We start from the raw sequence: 19,023 nt of genomic DNA, 5'->3' as shown, positions 1-19,023 counted from the left end.
TTTATGTGTGGCGCGCTAGAGTCCCCCCGGATCGCCCGCGCAAGAAGTCTACCCGGCCTATCAGCCTCACCATACCTCCTGGCCTGTATAGGACGATACATAAGCCGGACCTCCTGATCCGCCAGCTCCTGAAATTTCGAAAGATTCTCTTTAATACAGCCCAGCAGAGCCCCATTGCGCATAAGTGAATATTCAACCTCAAGCTTTTTTAATTCAGCCTCAACTACAGCAAAGTCCTTTCTGGTTGCACGCAGCATCCCAGAGGCACTGGAAATTATCTCTCCCCTTACCCACACCTTAAAGGCCTCCCATATCGTACCCCATCGGGAGACCGATGTTATATACCTAAGAAAAAAGTCTGCTGATTCAGCATTTAATCTCTCAAGTAATACTGGGTCCGACAGACATCTGGGGGGCATGCGCCAAAGAGGGTGGGGGGTGTCAAAGGAAAACCAATCAATCGATAGTGCAATGGGGGAGTGATCCGACAAAGTTCATGGATAAATCGCAGAGTCAAGCACCCTCGGGACTAGTGTGGTAGATATAAACCAGAAGTCAATTCTGGAGTGTACATCATGTACTGTAGAGTAATACGAATATTCACGTTTGGTCGGATTCCAACATAGCCAAGAGTCTGCAAGCTCTAATTGAGACATCAGATCAGACAACAACCGTCCCGCTGCACTTAACTCCCTCTGTGTGTCCCTAGAGCGATCCAAAGCACAATCTAATATGATGGTTAAAATCCCACCCCTCCCCCCCATATAATGCATGAATGTGGGCCCTCAATAAGTAGATCAAATATTTGAGCAAAGAATTGGGGGTCATCGACATTAGGGCAATAAGTGTTAACCAATGCTACGTTCACAGTAAGCAACACGCCCCACACTATTACAAACCTCCCCAACGGGTCGACGCTTCGCTTAGATTCCTGAAACTGTATGGAGTGCTGCACTAGAGTAAGTACACCCCGCGCTTGCGAGGAGTAGCTAGTATAATACCTCTGTTTGCCCCATGATTTTGCAAACAACTCATTAGTGACCCCCAACGCGTGCGTCTCTTGCAACATCACAATCTGAGAGGAACATCTGTTAATATACGCAAACACCTTTCGAGCCTTAATGGGATGGTTAATCCCACGCACATTCCAAGAAACAAAGTTGAGTTTAGCATTTACAACAGTCCTAGGCAACATTAGTTAAACACTGTAGTGCAATGCATTCAGCAAACAAAAGACGTGTCCTTTATGTTTAGAGAGGTCATCGCATGATTTCAACTTTTGAGGGAACAGCCTCAACACAGAAACTATATGGCCCGGAATTACAACATCATTCCGGCCATCAAACAATGACCCCAAACACCACCCATACCCCACAGCCACCCGCCACCCTCATCATCTTTCCCAACTAGACGGTGTATTCCCGAACACAAAACAGCAATGAACTTCATGGGAAGCACTGTGAGACGACCTAACTCCTCAACTAGTGATCAGCAGCCCAGTTCAAACCCCATGCCAGGTAGGGTTACGCCTTAACACCTATTACAAATATAGCGGCACCAACGCACCGTCAGTCATTGTCTCTCATATTCGGGGGAGGAACTTGTGGCAATGAGCCACCCCCGCTACCACGACCTGTCCGTGGCCCCGGGATGTCAATGTTAGCTTCGATATAAGCCACAGCCTCTCCAGGATCTTCAAAGAAATGGGATCTACCCCCGTGTTGCAACCGGAGTTTGGCCGGGTACAGGAGGGCATACTGCACTTGTCATATCTGAAGCAGCTTCTTGACCGGGTCGAACGATTTGCGCCTCGTGAGCACCGCCGTTGCAAAATCTGGGTAGATATGTATGTCCGAGGATTCATAGCGTAGTGCACCCTTTTCGCGGGCCAGTTGCAGTATTAGATCCCTGTCCCGGTAATTGAGGAGCCTGACCACAGTCATGCAAGGAGGAACACCCGTCTTAGGCACCGGGGCGAGCACCCAATGCGCTCTCTCAACTAAGAAGTGCTGTGAAAAACCGGCAGGGTTAAATAGGGATGTAATACGTTTTTCAATTAATTGCTCCATAGGGCCCCGGCAAGCCGCCTCGGGAATACCAACAATTCTAATGTTATTGCGGCGAGAGCACGACTCCAAATCGTCACACTTATTACGGACCTTATTGAATTCCTGCTGAAGATAAGCAATATCGCGGCCGTGCTTCGCCACTTGGTCTTCAGTCACCCCCACTCTTGATTCGACCTCTGTGATGCGGGCCCCCTCCTTCTCCAATTTTGACTTTAATGGTGGAAACAATGTCATCCAACTTTGTGTTCACCACAAGGAATCCACTCTGTACTGTAGCTAGAAGGTGGTCTTTCCTCGATGTAGTGGGGGAAGCAAGACCGTCCATCAGCCAGGGGGTCATCCCCTTGCGCAGCGACCCTAGAAGGGGTGTTGGTTTATGTGTCCATTGGGCCCTTCTTCTTGGCGGCAGATCCTTTAGTCACGATCCAGGGATTTGATCACCACAGCAAACTGGGGCAGCCAATGAAAGGTGTCGAGGAATGGCGCAAGTGAGCACAATCGGCAAGGGAGGAGTGTAGCAGGCCCACTGCACCAGATCAACCGGCCCAGAAATCCGACCAAACCGCCGCTGCCAAGAGGACAATCAGTGTACTAAGCAACAGCAGCTGGCAGCCGTAGTCAGAGCCCACAGACCGAGGATGGGGCTCCACAGGCGCAAAGCAAAGCCCGATGAAGGAACTGAAAATATCTCCAAAGAGTTACGGCAGATATAAAGTAAGGCTAGGGGAAGCACCCATGACCAAAATCAGGAAGAACAGTCCCAGCAATATCCTGCGGAGTCACAGTTCACAGCCAAAGTAGGTGAATCCACTCAGTTCATCCACAGACCCAGAGGCTCAAGCCGTGACTCCCTCCAGCCAAGATCACTCGCAGGAGAAGGCAAGGCGCACACCGTCAGCACCAGCGCCCAGGCCCTAACATCCAGGCGCACAGCCGCAGCCGAGACCGGGGGCCAGGCCTCCAATCCCGCCTGCACAGCTGATTACACGCCTCGTCTACAATCACAGGCACTCAACTCCGCCCCACTCGGCCACAGGAGAGCCAGAGCCTGCACCAACTCCAGAGAGGCACCCTGCCGCAGCTGAAAGCCAAAACAGCTCCCGCGGGGCCACCAGAGCCAACCACCCCACCGTCACCAAGCTCGGAGGAACAGCACACCGCCACCGCGGTACGGCTCCAGAATCCGGTGCCAAAACACCAGGCCAGCCAGCACAGTTAGGGCCGCCACCCAGGTCTGGAGGGAGCCAAGGCAGGCAAGCGACCGGCGGGACCGCCACACAGCAGCCGCCGAGAGCAAACCGCAGCACACCAGTCACCTGCCTCGCGCACCCACACAGCGTGGGAGAAGCTCAGCTCAGCTCTCCGCTGCGACAGGCCCCAGGCGAACTCCAGCCGCAGCGGGTCCGATCCGCAGGAGTACGGCACACTTTCAGGATAAGCTGAAGTCCCCAGACGCACAGGATCACCAGCAGCCCTCCGAGGCAAGTTAACGTCCACAGGAGCAGGCGTAACAGGATTTATTCCAGTAACGGATAATGATCGGCAGGAGCTCACTAACTAAGCGGCCATCATGCTTGGCAGCTCAACAGCGCCCCCCGCATAATCTCTTTAACCCATCTGGCTATGGTGGCTGTAGACACGACATGAAAAGGGTTCTATGAGCTATGAGCAATTGCGTAGTACCGGCTGCTCTACTCTCTGCCGTCCTGCTTTCGTACTCCTTGATGCAGCTTGCCACGCACAATGTGGTCTTGTGTGGGAAATACGGATAGTGGACTGATGAAATCCCTGTCTTGGTTCTCCTCACTACTGAGAAAGTGACCCCTTCAGGTCCAAAAACTCTCCTATTAACTTCTAGTGCCTTGACATCTGATACACGTTTACAAGAGATTAAGCACAGGAGCATTGCTAGCTTGCCTGACAACTGTTTAATAGATAAATATCTATCTGAAGGCCAGTCTCCTAATAGACGGAGAACTTCTGTCACCTCCCAGACTGTATTGTACCGGGATTCCGGAGTTACCTTAAATCTGGCTCCTCGAATGAGTCTCACTACTGCGGGGTGTTCACCTGCTGGTACTCCTTCGATTGGTACGTGCCCCGCTGATATTGCTGACCTATAAACTCCTATGGTGTGGAAGGCTCTTCCGTCTTGCAATAATTGGGCTAGAAAGTTCAGTATCACTACTAGAGGGGCTGAAATGGGATGTACACCTCTCCCTTTGCACCAGTTAGACCACTTGGCCCAAGCTGCGTCGTAGCTCCTTCTAGTGGAGGGAGCCCAGGATTCTGCTATGAGTTCCGCAGCATGCATCGAAATGCCTGGCAGCGCCCAACGTCTCCTGATATCCTGCACGCGATGAGCGGGAGTGTCCCTCTCACTCTCAGAGGATGATACAACCCAACTGTTCTCCTTCTGGTAGCACTCTGGGAAGGTCCACTGCCAGCTCCATCAGAGTCAGGAACCATACTTGTGACTTCCACAGTGGCGCAACTAATAGAAGCTCTGCTTTCTCCTTCCGACATTTCGCTAGCACTCTGCTCAGCATCAAGTATGGAGGAAATGCATAGTGCGGCCCTCCTGCCCATTCTTGCAGGAACGCGTCTGCCCCTAGCGCTCCTGGATCTAGCCTCCAGCTGAAGTACTCGGCTGTCTGTGTGTTGAGGCGGGATGCGAATAGATCTATGCGCAGTGGGCCCCATCTCTGATCCAGTATCTGAAACACTGTCGGATCAAGTCTCCAATCGCTGGAGTTTGTGAGGTAGCGCATATTCCAATCGGCTATTATGTTCAGCGCTCCTGGCAGATATTCTGCTGTCACTGACGTCTCCGACTGCAGGCAGAAATGACAAAAATCCTTTGTTAGCTCCGCTATCATCTTGGATTTCGTTCCTCCTAGGTGGTTTATGTAGCGGACTGCTGATATGCTGTCCATCTTCAGCAGTACGCACATTTTCATCCTTCCTTTTGTAAACACTTTGATTGCAAACGACCCTGCTAGCAGCTCTAGGCAGTTTATGTGGAAGTGGAGTTCTTCTTGGCTCCACTTTCCTCCCGTCTGTAGGTTCCCACATCGGGCTCCCCAGCCTGACCGACTGGCGTTCGATTCTATCACCATGTCTGGTTGATCGCCGAATATGGCCCGCCCATTCCAGGCGTCCATATTCTTCAACCACCATTCCAGTTCCGTGATTGCCTACTGATCCAAAGGTACTAATTGATGGTATCTCAAGCCTTGCTGTAAGTGCCTGATCTTCAGTCTCTGCAGAGCTCGATTGTGTAACGGCCCTGGGAATATAGCATGAATGGAGGCAGCTAGTAGTCCCACAATTCTTGCCAGTACTCTGAGAGAAACTACCTGCTTCTGCAGGCATCCTCGGATTTCCCTTTTGATATCCTTTATCTTTCGTGCTGGGAGCTCTAGCGTGGCTTTTCTGGTATCTAGGATGAAACCTAGGAAGTCTAACCTCTGCACAGGGGTGGTGTCTGATTTCTCCTTGTTCACTAGAAATCCCAGTGACAGGAGTAGATCCTGCACCCATCTTGTCTGATAGACTAGCGCTTCCCTGTCTTCGGCTAGCAGCAGAAGGTTGTTTAAGTATATGATCATTCTTATGCCCTTCTCTCGTATTGCTGAGGCTACTGGCTTCATCAGTTTTGTAAAGGCCCAGGGTGCGGATGCAAGAACGAAGGGCATCGTCTTGAATCGTCAATACTGCTTTTCCCAGTAAAAAGCTAGAAAATTCCTGAATTCCTCTGCTACTGGCACCGTTAGATAAGCGTCTTTCTTTCCAGTCTCATCAGCCAATCTCCTTCTCTGAGGGAGTCTCGGAGCTGCTGGATGCCTTCCATCTTGAAATGGCGGTAGATAATCCAGCCATTCAATTCCTTCAGGTTTATCACTGGCCGTACTTTCTCTTTCCTGTGAACCAGGAACATATTGCTCACGAAATTGGGTATTCCTGGGCATCTCTCTATGGCGTCCTTTCCCGCCAGCTGCGCCAATTCGTGATTTAAGCAGTCCTGTTCTGCGTGCGCTAGGTGGTGTTGGTGTGGCCTGCACGCTTGGACTGGGGTCTCTATGAACTCTAAGTGCAGATCTCTCACGGTTTGCAGAATCCATGCATCGCTTGAAAGCGCGCACCAGTTTCTCCAGAACATACCAGTTCTCCCTCCCACTGAAGGGTAATGGCTCACTCTCACCTTGTGTGAATCCTTGGCCTCTGCTGTTCCCTCTTCCTCTGCGTCCTCTCGGGAAGTGGCCCCTGGCGGGGAAGAAGGAATCTTGCTGTCTGTTCTCCCAGTATTGTGCCCTGGAATTAGGGGGTCTTCTGCCTCCCTGGTTTCGAGCAGCCACGCGACCCCTGAAGTGGCCGGTTCCGGCAAAAACTCTGCTCAGGAACATTTTCCGGATGGAGGCCTGCGCCTTCTCCAATTACATATATGTGCCCACAAAGTGGCCCATTTCTTTCCCAAAGGTCTCGCCGAAAAGGAGACCCTGAGCCAGGGGTCAGTTTTCAGCAGTAGGCCTCTCCTTCTCTCTGAAGCGATGGCGCAGTTTGCATTTCCGAATAGGCAGACGGCTCTCTGTGCCCAGCTTGCTAGGGCATCGGGATCTACCTCTTCTCCTGTGTCTCTCTCCCTTTCCGCTAGGTCCATAATCTTTGCCAGCAGACCCGCCAGGTCTAGTACCTTAATAATAATAATAAATAATTTGGCACTTATATAGCGCTACGAACCCTCAGGTATCTGAGCGCTTCTTATTATTATCCACAGTGTGTGGTGCTCATTTATCGAGCTCGGAAGAATGAAAGGCTGAGTTTGGCCCGCCAGGCTTCGAACCTGCGTAAGCAGGCTCTGCACGGATGTCAAAGCGAGCGTTCTACTCGCTGTGCCACTTCTCCTGGCAACTCTTCAAGACCTGTCGATGCCTTTACGGGGATCTTTGCTTGTCTTGGATGTAAAAGTTAGCATCTTGGGGTCTAACTCTGGGGCCTCTGCCACTTTCCCCGGCAGGTCTGGTCTGGGGCATTCCACTCGTAGGCGTTGCCTGACTTCTTTGTCTAGTGCCTTCCTCAGCCTTATGGTCATGTATTGCGCCACTCTGGGCGATGGCTGCCACACCGAGGACCTCGGGTTTCGTTTGCTAGCTGGGTCGAACTTATCCTCTTGCTCCTCCTCTAAGTGTTTCTCCTTGCGGGCTCTCTTTCCCCCGCTGGGTTTGACCTCATCCTCTACTTCTTTCTCTTCCCCATCGTGGGAGGATAGGTCATCTCCTGCTGGCTCCTCTTCCGAGCCTAGGTCATCTCCCCCTTCAAATTCTTCCCCTGGGGAGGGGGACGTGAGGCTTGGCACTGCCTGACGCTACAAATATGCTTCTTTGAGCTTTGCGAAGGTGTCGGCAACCTCTGGGGCCTTTTCTTTCACCCCTTCCACTGGGCCCTGGGGGTCGTGAGAGGATTTCCTCTTCCGGGCCTGAGTACTCCCTTAGACCCTGACTCTGAGGGTTTGGAGGGCGTGCGCTCTGTCCTCTTGGTGCTATCTTTTGGCTGGTTGAGCATTGCTTCGTGGGTCTCCAGCCTTTCCTGCAGGGGTCTCACCCCTTGAGCCACAGCATCGACTAAGGAATTACCAAGCACCTCTTTGAAGCTGGCAGCCAGGTCTAATGATTGCTCCTCTTCGCTCCACTCAAATTCCGACATCATGTGAGGTTGCTATGTGCCTGTGTACCTGAAATAGGTGTCTGAGCACGCCCCTTCTTAGTCAGATGCTATCATTGATGAGTTTAGAGGCTACTCACAAACTGTAGTCTCTTGTAAGCGTTCTTTTTCTTTCCAGGGTAACCTCCCCCTTTTTTTTTTTTTTTTTATGCTTGCGGCTGCACCAGACTTTTTTTTTCTTGGAGCCTGTGGTGGGCTATCCAATATCCAGTTGGCCCTACCTGGGACTCGTATGCTTATAGGGACACTCCCCTCTTTTGTAAGTGCTCAGTTAAGGAAGACTCGCGCTGATATGCTTTCTTGCAGCGTTGTTGTGCTGCGCGCGATTATGCTTCCACTTGTGCTGCTCCTTCCGAGCTAATTTTGTAGTGGGAGCGGGCACTGGGCATAGTAACCATGTTTAACTCAGCCATCTTCAACTCACTGTATCATTCGTCTCAAAGATGATGAGTCAGACCCCTTCTCTAAATTCCACTTTGCGATACTTAATTCTGTCACTGTGCCACAAATATAACCAAACAATATATACCCTTCCCAACTGTTACTAACCCCCCAGACCCTCACAACATAACTTGCACGGTCAACCATCAGGTCCTGATGAGCGCCCAGGGACACAGGGTAGTACCAGCGGCCTGCCGGCAACGACGGCTTAGTGTTTCCACTGCCCAACATCCCGGCATTACTGAGATATTATAGGCGGCAGAGGAACAGTAAGTTCCTATCCCATGTAGTCCAATAGAACTCCATGATATGATATATGATATGATAGTTTATTTATATAGCGCTTAAACACAAGGGGCCTCATTAGGAGTTTGGAGGTAACCATGGCGCTATTAGCGCCGTGGCTGCCTCCAAATCCATACCGACTCCGCCCTGGTGAATGGAGCCATTACCGCCCCATTCCAAGGTTGGCGGGGGCGGTAATTCCGCATTCACCAGGGCCCTTCCCCATTCCCATTTGAGCCCCCATAGGGCTCAATGGGAATGGGGAAGGAGCTAATAACGGTACTGCAAATTGTGGTACCGTTATTAGCACCAAAGTCCCTTTGCGGGTCCCATCCTTAACGCCTGGTAAAACCAGGCATTAAGAGAGGACCCGCAAAGGGAACTCGTAATAGGGCGGTAAGGGATTACCGGTACCGGTGCCCTTACCGGTACCGGTAATCCCTTACCGCCCACCGCGTAATGAGGCCCAATGTGTTTCAAAGCGCTTCAAGGCAAGGGAGGGAACAAGGGAAAATACAATGACATTCTTACAGGCCATGAACAGTAAGGATATGAAATTAACTATCGTACTCGGCCTGACGACATTTCAGATAGTGCAAGAGCAAAACAAAAGGTGAGGGAGAGGGGTGCAGAAAGGTAGGGGAGGAACAAAACAAGCGACTATTATACTAGGCCTGACGACATTTCAGATAGTGCTCGAGGAGGGGTGGGGAGGAAAAAACCAGTAAGGGGAGGTGGGAGGAGACAGACGAGATCACTTTCATACTAGGTCCAGGGACAATTCTGATAGAGTAAGTGCATAGAAGAAAGTAAGATAGGAAAGGGAGAAGGGAAAGGAGGAGCGAACAGAGAGTTAGCAGTCAAAAGAGTGGAGAAGCAACAGGGGAGAGTGAATACAATTGCAGAAGTAAGTAGTAACACATAATGTTGCAAGCCAGGATACAAGATGAAGATCGGAAGAGCATGATTCAGGGCCACCAGAACAAGATGCAAAGGAAGTTCAGCATGAGAGTTGAGAAAGGGTGACGCACCGTGAATGAATGAAGTCCATTAAAGTCAAATCCAGCATTGGCCACATGACGGTGATGGTGAAACCAGAATTTATCAGGACAGACTCCTGCAGAAGTAGGCTTGAGAGGGGTGAGGTGGGAACAGGGTAGATGCAATACCTGTGTGCGAGAATGGTGGGGGCACAAGGGAATATCACGGAGGGACCAGATGGGGTGGGAATGGCCTGTGGGAACAGAGGGAGTAACACTTGGTGCATGCTTACCTGCAGGAGCAGGGGGTCGGACCCTGAGTCCTCCTGGTCCGAACAGGTCCAAACAGGAATTTCCCTTTTCTTCATCTGCCCTTTGCTTCGGACGCCTGGGCGAGAGACGCCCTTGATCTAATAGGTAAGAGCAGGAAGGAAAATCTAGGGCTAAGAAGGTGGGTGGTGCTTAGGCAAGGTGACCTAGATCCACTTGCACCTGCTCCCCATCTGCAAAGGAAAAGAGGGCTCCTTAAGTAGGGAAAAAGAGTGGCAAGAAGGAAGGCACCAGGTGGGCGGGGCTTGCTAAGTGATGAAAAAGAGCGGCAGTCAGGAAGGCACCAGGTAGCCGGGGCTTAGGCCAGGTGACCTAGATCCACTTGCACCTGTTCCCCACCTGCAAAGGAAAAGAGGCTGGAGGGCTCCTTAAGTAGAGAAAAAGAGCGGCAAGCAGGAAGGCACCAGGTGGGCAGGGCTTGCTAAGTGGTGAAAAAGAGCGGCAAGCAGGAAGGCATGGGAATAGGAACACTGAAGCATCCATACAGTTGTTAACGGTGCCGGTGCTTCAGTTATTTATCTGCTGGTAGGGGCCTGAACTACCGGCAGGCATGATCATGCCTGCCGGTAGTTCATAGCCCGTACCGGCAAACACAGAGTGAGCCGGCCTGGAATTAAGGTGCCGGTAACAAAGTTACCGGCTCCTTAATTCTGGACCGGCTCACTTTTAATGAAGCCCTATATCTTATAAATTCCATAATAGGCTACCACCAGGCATCTTCTAGTGCAGTATCTAGGATACCTGCAGATATCATTAACTGTTACAATGGCTAATTTATAGATCTTCTAAGTGCAATTGATATTGTGAGGAACTCATGGTGGCAACAAGTAAGACAGACACAAGTGATCACAGTTCAAGGGTGTTTACTGAACAATGAATGATGTATGCAGGTTGGAAAAATGCCTAATCTAAACCTAAATCTATGATGGGAGCAAGCGTTGACCATCACAAGAAAAATAAGGTAGTCCTAGTGGCGTTGTGTCAAAAATGAAAGGCCTATACTAAGAAACCTATTGACTATCATCACAACTAATACAAAAAAGGGGTGTGGGATAGTTCTCAAGAAAAGAAAGAAGTGTTCTCAAATAAGATGTCAGGATGCAGTAGCCTGGGTCTCCCTTCTCCACGTTTTGAGTACGGGGTAAGGAGGGATCTTGGAGCACAGTACAGTCTTAGGCTTCTCCAGCATGAGACGACAGTTCCAATGGCAGTTTTCAGGACCGTCGAGGGCCAAGTCTCGTTTCATTGGAATGTCTCTTGCCTTCAAGGACCTGATGTCTTCAACTACCAAAAACAAATAAACAGTCTCTTGTGAATGGACTTTGGGTGACAATTTCCACCCCTATCAGGGCCGTTGATGGCCAAGTCTCGTTTCACTTGACAGTCTCTTGCCTTCGAGGACCTGACGTGTTCAAATAACAAAACAACAAAGGAAGAATCGCCTGTGAACTCAATATCTGGGGGTAGCCTGCCTCAATTAACAGAGGATTTGTTCAAACAGTCCATGAGCTTTGCAGCAATATTTTCTGGAATGGCCGGTGCAGGGCAAAGTAATGTGGCGCCGGCGTCGCTAAATAAGGAAAAACACTAGTATGAGATATTTGTTCTGTCCTTGTTCTCATGGAATTCATGTGGTCTAGGCAATTTGCGCTCTTTGTCAGCTAAATTTGATTAATTTTCCCGCCCAGACATTTGTTTAATCCAAGAAACAATGTCCAGGGTGACTTTCCCTTATAAGGATACCATACACATTATCAGCCAGCAACAAGGGGGATCCTCGGTTGCCCGTCTGGTGGACTCGGCATTCTTATTGACAAAAATCTCAGGATGGCATCCACTTTAGTGGGTGCTGAGGATTCCTTTGTAGCAGTAGACATTCATCCATTCAAATTTAATACATTGAGACTCTTAATCGTCAATTTATATTGGAATCCCAATAAGATCCCTTTTGAAAATCTCACCAATCAGATTAGTACCATCTTTGAAAATGTATTGTCTACAAATTCTAACATTTGTATTCTGATTGGAGGAGATTTTAATGCTACCTGTCTGGCCATTAACAAGGAGACCAGTACAGGTAAACAGAGACATGTTCAGACTTCGTTGATAAATGGATGAAGATGGGTTGACTATTTTCTATCATGGGACATCCAATTGGCTCCCTTTGCAAGCAGTTCATATCAGCATACCTGGTCTAGAGGGCCCTGCATGTCCATGATAGACTATGGGCCTCATTAAGAGGTAGGAGGTAGCCATGGTGCTATTAGCTACTAGGTATGATTGACCCAATACTAATTTGTGACTTGCAATATGGTGATCATTTCGCCTTGAACTCACTACTCCATCTAAATCTGGGCATGTTTGAATTAAATCCAATATTAACACGATTGAATTTGATCGGTCTCGGCTATCCCTTAAATGGAACTCAAAATTATGTCACAAATTGTATTGAAGATTAATAATGACCGTCTTTTTATTTTGGGAGTGAATCAAGGAGGAATTCAAAGTGTTATTGCTGAATCAATCAATTCCTGGAGAATTTGTATTTATATGTCACAAATAATTAGAGAAAGTTTGGCATCTACATTCCATAGACATAGACACCAATTTAACATTAAGGTGGCGAACCTAAAAAAAAGAGAAACGGAAGCATCTACGACAACTCAAGCGATCCAACTACGAAGCTCATTTATATCTTAACCATAAACAATCTATTTCACAAATACATCTAAGAAAATTAAAATCCTTAAAATATGAAATTGATTTGACTGATAACCGGAAAATGTTACTGCTTCTCCTAAAAACTGATTTGAGACAGTGTGTGGGGCATACTTAGAACTGTAACTGGGATTTTGGACTCAATTGAAGAACCTTCGTGGGTGCTGGGTAGAGTTTATAAAAAGCAAATTTGCCTGCCCCTTGTGCATCTAACTTAGTAGGTGGAAAATGTCCGTGGGACGCTAATGATATTCGTCTGGCTATTATAAATTCAAAAGGCTCTCGAGCACCGGGGCCTGACGCAATTCCACCCTGCTTGGTGAAAGCCAACCCGGAATTATGGGCCGATATATTTAAAATAAAATTTGATGCGATTCATCTAACAGGAATTATTCCCAGCTCATGGCGTTCCGCCATTATTATTCCAGTATACAAGAAGGGAGCTATTGACGACCCGGCTAATTTTAGGCCGATAGCACTGATGGACGCTTCCACAAAGATCTATTCTACCTTATTGTTAACATCCATTCAATCGCACATCTCAACATTTTTCATTTTGTCAAAATTTCATGTCGGCTACCGTAAATATATGGGATGCCAACTGAATGCTACTATCATTGCACACTTACATCAGCATACTAAATATTCCAATACAGGACCGATATACATGGCAGCCCTTGACCTGACAGCAGCCTTCGACTCTGTTATCAGACCGTTACTATGGGAAAAAATGGTGAAGTAACGCTTTCCTATCAATTTGGTTGCCATTATCACTTCCTTGCATCAGGACACAGCATACAGCGTATGACTGACCAGGGCAGGTGCAATTACCGATCCCAAACCCATGGAAATTGGGCTAAAACAGGGCTGCAATATGGCTGCAGTCCTGTTTAGCCTCTATTTATTAGATCTTGATGAAGGGTTGGAAAAGGCAGTCATTTTTCCGGTCAAGTTAGGTGGCCTTATTCTTAATTGGCTTAGCTTTGCCGTCAACCTACTATTTTTTGACCGCACACCGTTCGGTTTACAAACTAAATTGAATTTATTCTACATTTTACCAAAAAAAATAATTTGCAAGTGAATCCAACAAAGTCTTTTATTATCTCCTTTTCAGACGGAAGGAAAAAGATGGTAAAATTTGACTGGTGCTTAAACAGAAATTTTAATTCCTAAGATTCCCTCTATGCGTTATCTAGGATATAACTTAGCTACGCCATATTCTATTGAGCGCTGGAAGAAAGTACTCAATGATAAAGTTAAACCTCTTACTTCCCAGATGCGGATTATCTTTCGTAGACTGGGAACATTTTCTCTCATTCCGAATCTTAAGTTCTATCTCCAAAAAATAGAACCTATTCTTCTTTATTCCCTAGATATATGTCTATGTGATATGGAAGAAACATTGGATGTATTACAAGGAATGTTGTGGAAAAAGGTGCTGGGACTTGCTCTATCCACCCCTAACATGATTATCTGTTATGAACTAGGATTATTACCTTTATCAGTGAAATGGCATTGGCGTCTTCTTTCCAACTATGCAAAAATGTTATCACCACCGCCTGCTTCACTATATAAAGATTTGGCTATTATGATCATGAAAGAATCCCCTCTGTCGATTTTGAAATTTAAAACTAAAATGGATCTTATATTATCCGCAACGATGATATCTAAAGAAGATCTAATATTGGGCCTTCCTTCGTGTAAACTTAAATTCCAACAATTTCACTGGTGTGTTTTGGTGGACAACATCAATAAAAGCAAAGCATTTTATGAATATGCTACATTTACACGTCAGTGGGGACAACATGCCAAGTATCTGGAGAGGTTTCCTTGTTATAAAGCTAGACACATCTATCTAAGATTCCGTCTGAACCAACTTCAAACCAATGAAAAATGTATGATTTGGTACCGTCCAAAAGACAAAGTAAATGCTGGACAATGCAGCTTCTGTGTTGGAGTGAAGGCCTTAGAAACATTAAAGCATCTGACAGTTTACTGCTCTTCTTTTGAACCTGTGAGAAAACAAATACTTGGTGATTATCTACTCTCAGATTCAGGACTAAGTAGATAAACTTTGTGGCAAAGATGTATGTGGGGAAGGAGCCAATCTCTGACCCTTTCTTTAACTTCGTTTATAAGGTTCTTAGAAGGTAAACTGCTGGATGAAAGACTAAACTACTATAAAGTAGACTGTAATGAGAAAAGAGAAGATTCTTAGTCATTTAGCTTCTGATACTTGAATCGACAATTTTTTTGGGGTGATTAGATGAACTTTGTATCTACCTAATGAAGCATATTATGATGTGTTATCGAGACAAACTGTTTCTATTTAGAGCTTTCTGTATTGCTGTATGTTTGTGTCAAAAATGTGCTTCCTTTGTTTTACATTTTTTGGGAAGATTTTATTGAGATTTTAGTTGTATTGGTATTATTGGGTTCTATTGATGAATGTTTCATTTGTTTATAAGTTTTTTATGATACTCATGTAATTGCAATCATGATATTGTAAAGGTATCTCTTTGCATTTACCATATACAATAAATAATAATAATAATAATAATAATAATAATAATAATAATAATAATAATAATAATTTCTCAATTGTTTACCACAGTTTCACTAAGGGTGATGGCTTCACCCTTGGGTCCCCCTCTTCTGGGCACTGACCCTTCCTACATATCTCATTCCACAAATTGTATGACAGTTCTTTTTCAATGAACTTTTGGACAAAAGCTTAACCCCTGGATCTCCCTCCGTCGGGCTTGAACACTTACCAACTTCACATTTGCTTGTATTTGCGGGATTCACTTCCCTTGCTTTCTCATATGGGGTATTCACTTCCCTTGTTTCCTCTCACTGCTGGATTTACTTCCCTTGCTTTCACACAGTTTATAGATCAAAGACTTTTGATTGTACACAGATTTTGCTTGACCCTTTGACCTATTCCGCTGGCTCTCCTATGGCCTTCTAGTATTTATAGTTTCTCTCATATGGGGCTCTACCAGAGTGTCTTGAGTTAGCACCCAACTGGTGCTGGTTACCCTCTGAAGCTGGTCTCCCCTTCATTACTTGTTACAGTTCTTTTCACAGTTCATTAAACTTGGTTAAAACTTGCCACTTTGTGATTCTCTCACTGAACACAGCCCGATTCTTATTGATTATCCCCTCGACTCACAATCTGTGATGAACCACTTGACTTTTGGCTTTCCGGGAGTCAAGGCTGGTACCAGGGGCATTGGAGCTTCCCTCGCTATTGCTTGTCTGCGTAGGCTTGCCCTGTGTACCGTTGACATCTGCTGCAAGACACTTGTGCTATTGTTTGCGGTCTTCGGCTCTCTTACATGAAGGTTCCGCGGGTCTGGGGCGAAAAAGGCAAGGTCACTTCTCTCCACGCCACCCTCTCGATTCTTGCTGCCTTTCTTCTTTGCCTGATTAGCCGCTTCGTCAGGCTGTCAGCCGTACTTGCCTTGCTCGTACTGGTCTCTCTTGCTCCACCTTTTATCCCTATGGCGAAAGGAAAGGGCCATCAGGTGTGCTTGATTCAAGTCAATCACCTGACCCTCATGTCATGACATGTCAGGTAAACCGTCCTATTACATGTCCGTTGTCTACAGGTGTTTGTATCGCAAAGGTGAAAGTTCGAGATTTTGAATATACTATGGGTATAGAGAGGACAAGGTGTTGTAGTATTTTCTCCTGCTAGGGATTTTGGGTCTGTTCGGAAGGCTGAGAGTTGTGAAGTGTGTGGAACAAACTGGAATGACCAGAATTATTGTCTATAGACAAACAGGGAGATTTGTGGTAACTATAGAGTTTTGTCTTAACAGGTTGAGATTGCAGGAAATGATAATCAGAGGACGGGAATGATTGGGTTTTGTTGAGGTGTATTTGGTATTCAGGAAAGTATAAGAGAAGAGAAGAGTGATCAGGAGTATTTCAATAGGAACCAAGAAAAGCGGGATTCTGGGAGTTGTGGTTCTTAACAAGTTTATGAGATGAGAATGGGTTTTTGGCTTTACCTTTGGGTAGGGGAGATTCAATGAGTGGAAGAGAGGATGAGCGGGAATAGCTTATAAAAGCTTCAGAGACTTCATTCCCCTCACCATCCTTTTTGCGATGGTACCGCGTCTCACCTGTGGTATTCTCTTGAGCATAACCCCGGGTTCTTCTTCCCAGGTGATCCTCCCCCACTGGTCCACCCCCAGGAACTGGATCCAACACCGATGGCTGTGTGAAGGCCACCTGAATAAGGGATTCTTGAGGTGTTTGGGGAAAATACCCTCAGGTTTTTTACAATAGGTTATCATCATATATCTTTGAGCGCAATGGACAGCCTAACATTATAAAGTGCAACTCAAGTGCCAAATTTCAAGTCCATCTAAGTGCAGCACACTGCCCACCTTCAAATCAGTCTAACCTACATGCATCCGTGCGACATATGTGCTACCTTCCAAATTTCTTCTAGGGCAGTACATGTGCTAGCCTTCACAGTTCTTCACATGCAATACATCTGCTAGTCTACACAATTTCTTCTGAACGCAACCCATGTGTTGACCTACCCAATATCTTCTACTCCCAAAAACCATCTAAGTGCGACACAATTCCTGTCCCTAAAATACATCTAAGTGCGATGCATATCCTGTCCCTAAAATACATATAAATGCGACATTTCCTGCCACTGAATTACAGCCATACATTTACCTACTCCCAAAAATCCATCTAAGCGCGATGCCTCTCCTACCCCCAAATTACAGCTGGGTGCAATACATTTTCAACCAACAGAATCCAACTAAGTGCAATACATTTTCTACACCAAATTAAAGCTGGGTGCAATATATTTTCCACCACCAGAATCCATCTGAGTGCCACCTTTACTATTCCCAAAATAGAGCTAAGTGCAATACATTTCCTACCCCAAGAATACAGCTTGGTGCAATACATTTTCTACCCCCAGAATCCATCTGAGTGTGACAGCTTTCCTATTCCAGAAATACAGCTAAGTGCAATACGTTTCCTACCCCCAAAATACAGCTATGCACAATACATAGATAACTACCAATACATCTATTGGACTATCTATGGGGTGCAGCACGTAATCTACAAAGAGATTTCATATGATGGTGGTAATGAAGGAAGGAGTGACGGGATTTTAAATGATCACAGTAATGGCTCTGTTTACTGCCCATACCACCTTACGTTAGTTGTTTCAGTAGGGTACTTCGTTGGACATCCATGGCTGAACAAGGGAAATGTGGAGATGAGCTGTCCAGAGGAGCTGCCTTTTGACTCTGGCCCTTAGCCGACTGGTTGCCCTGGGGAAGAGTCTAAAGTAGTCTGTTACGGCCACATGGGTCGCAGCTGGCCTATCTGCAGAGGACTGGCCGGGGGAAGCAGAAGATGGGGCAGGCCATTGGAGACAAGGGGCTATCCAGGGAAAATAAATAAACTGAGCTGGAGGGAGCGGCCAGGGAAAATAAATAAATAAAATAGACGGCGGAGGAGCGGCCGGAGGGATGAATAAATAAACAGATGGAGGAGGCACAGGGGAGAAGAGGAAACCAAGAAGATAGGGGGAAGCACTCACCAGCAAATGTTCCCATATGCTTTCGGCACAGGGAAAAGGAGTTCTGTTTGAGAGTGATCTCTGTGCTGGGCTGCTGATCTGGCCACGTGGATCGCAGCTGGTCTATACGGGCAGGACTGGAGAGGGTGGGGGGAAGAGAAGAGGGAGGCGGGCCAGGGGAGGCAAGGGGTTATCCAGGGAAAATAAATAAGCAGAGCCGGAGGGAGCGGGCAAGGAAAATAAATGCATAAATAAAATAGAAGGACAAGGAGGGAGCGGGTGGGGGAATAAATAAGTAAATATAACAGATGGAGCAGGATGGAGCGGGTGGGGAAATTAATAAATAAAACAGACACAGGGGGCACGGGGAAAGGGGAAACTAAGAAGAGAAGAGCAGGGGGAGGCACTCACCAGCAGATGTTCCCACTTGCTTTTGGCACAGAGACAAGGAGACTGGTCTCCATGCTAGGCTGCGGTTCCCGTCACATGGGTCGCAGTGGGCCTGTCCGCACAGATCGGGGCGGGGGGAGAGGGAGGCGGGCTAGGGTAGGCAGGAGATATCCAGGGAAAATAAATAAGCAGAGCTGGAGGGAATGGGCAGAGGATATAAATTAATTTTAAAACAGATGGACGATGAGGGAGCAGGCTGGGGAATTAATAAGTAAATAAAACAGACAGTAGAAGGGAGGCGGGTGGGGAAATAAATACATAAAACAGGCGAAGACCGGGAAGCTAAGAGGAGATGGGTAGGGGGGGCACTCACCAGCAGATGTTCCCACTTGCTTTCGGTGCAGGGAAAAGGAGTTCTGTGTATTTCAGCATGGAGAGTGGTCTCCATGCTGGGCTGCTGTTCCAGCCACGTGGGTCGCAGCGGCCTATCCGCACAGGACTAGGTGGGGGGCAGGGGAGAGGGAGG

The 19,023-nt window shown here is 47.2% G+C and overlaps 1 protein-coding gene across 3 annotated transcripts in view; it reads left to right on the top strand.

Moving 5' to 3' along the window:
• Positions 1-19,023, top strand: part of PCYT1B (phosphate cytidylyltransferase 1B, choline) — a 1,139,653-nt gene that overhangs the window by 939,656 nt on the left and 180,974 nt on the right. The window lies entirely within an intron of this gene.

Source organism: Ambystoma mexicanum, chromosome 7p (genome assembly GCF_040938575.1).
Source record: "Ambystoma mexicanum isolate Mex_15411 chromosome 7p, UKY_AmexF1_1, whole genome shotgun sequence".
Taxonomy (NCBI): domain Eukaryota; kingdom Metazoa; phylum Chordata; class Amphibia; order Caudata; family Ambystomatidae; genus Ambystoma; species Ambystoma mexicanum.
Note: the sequence above shows the minus strand (reverse complement) of the source record. Positions and strands in the feature narration are given on the sequence as shown.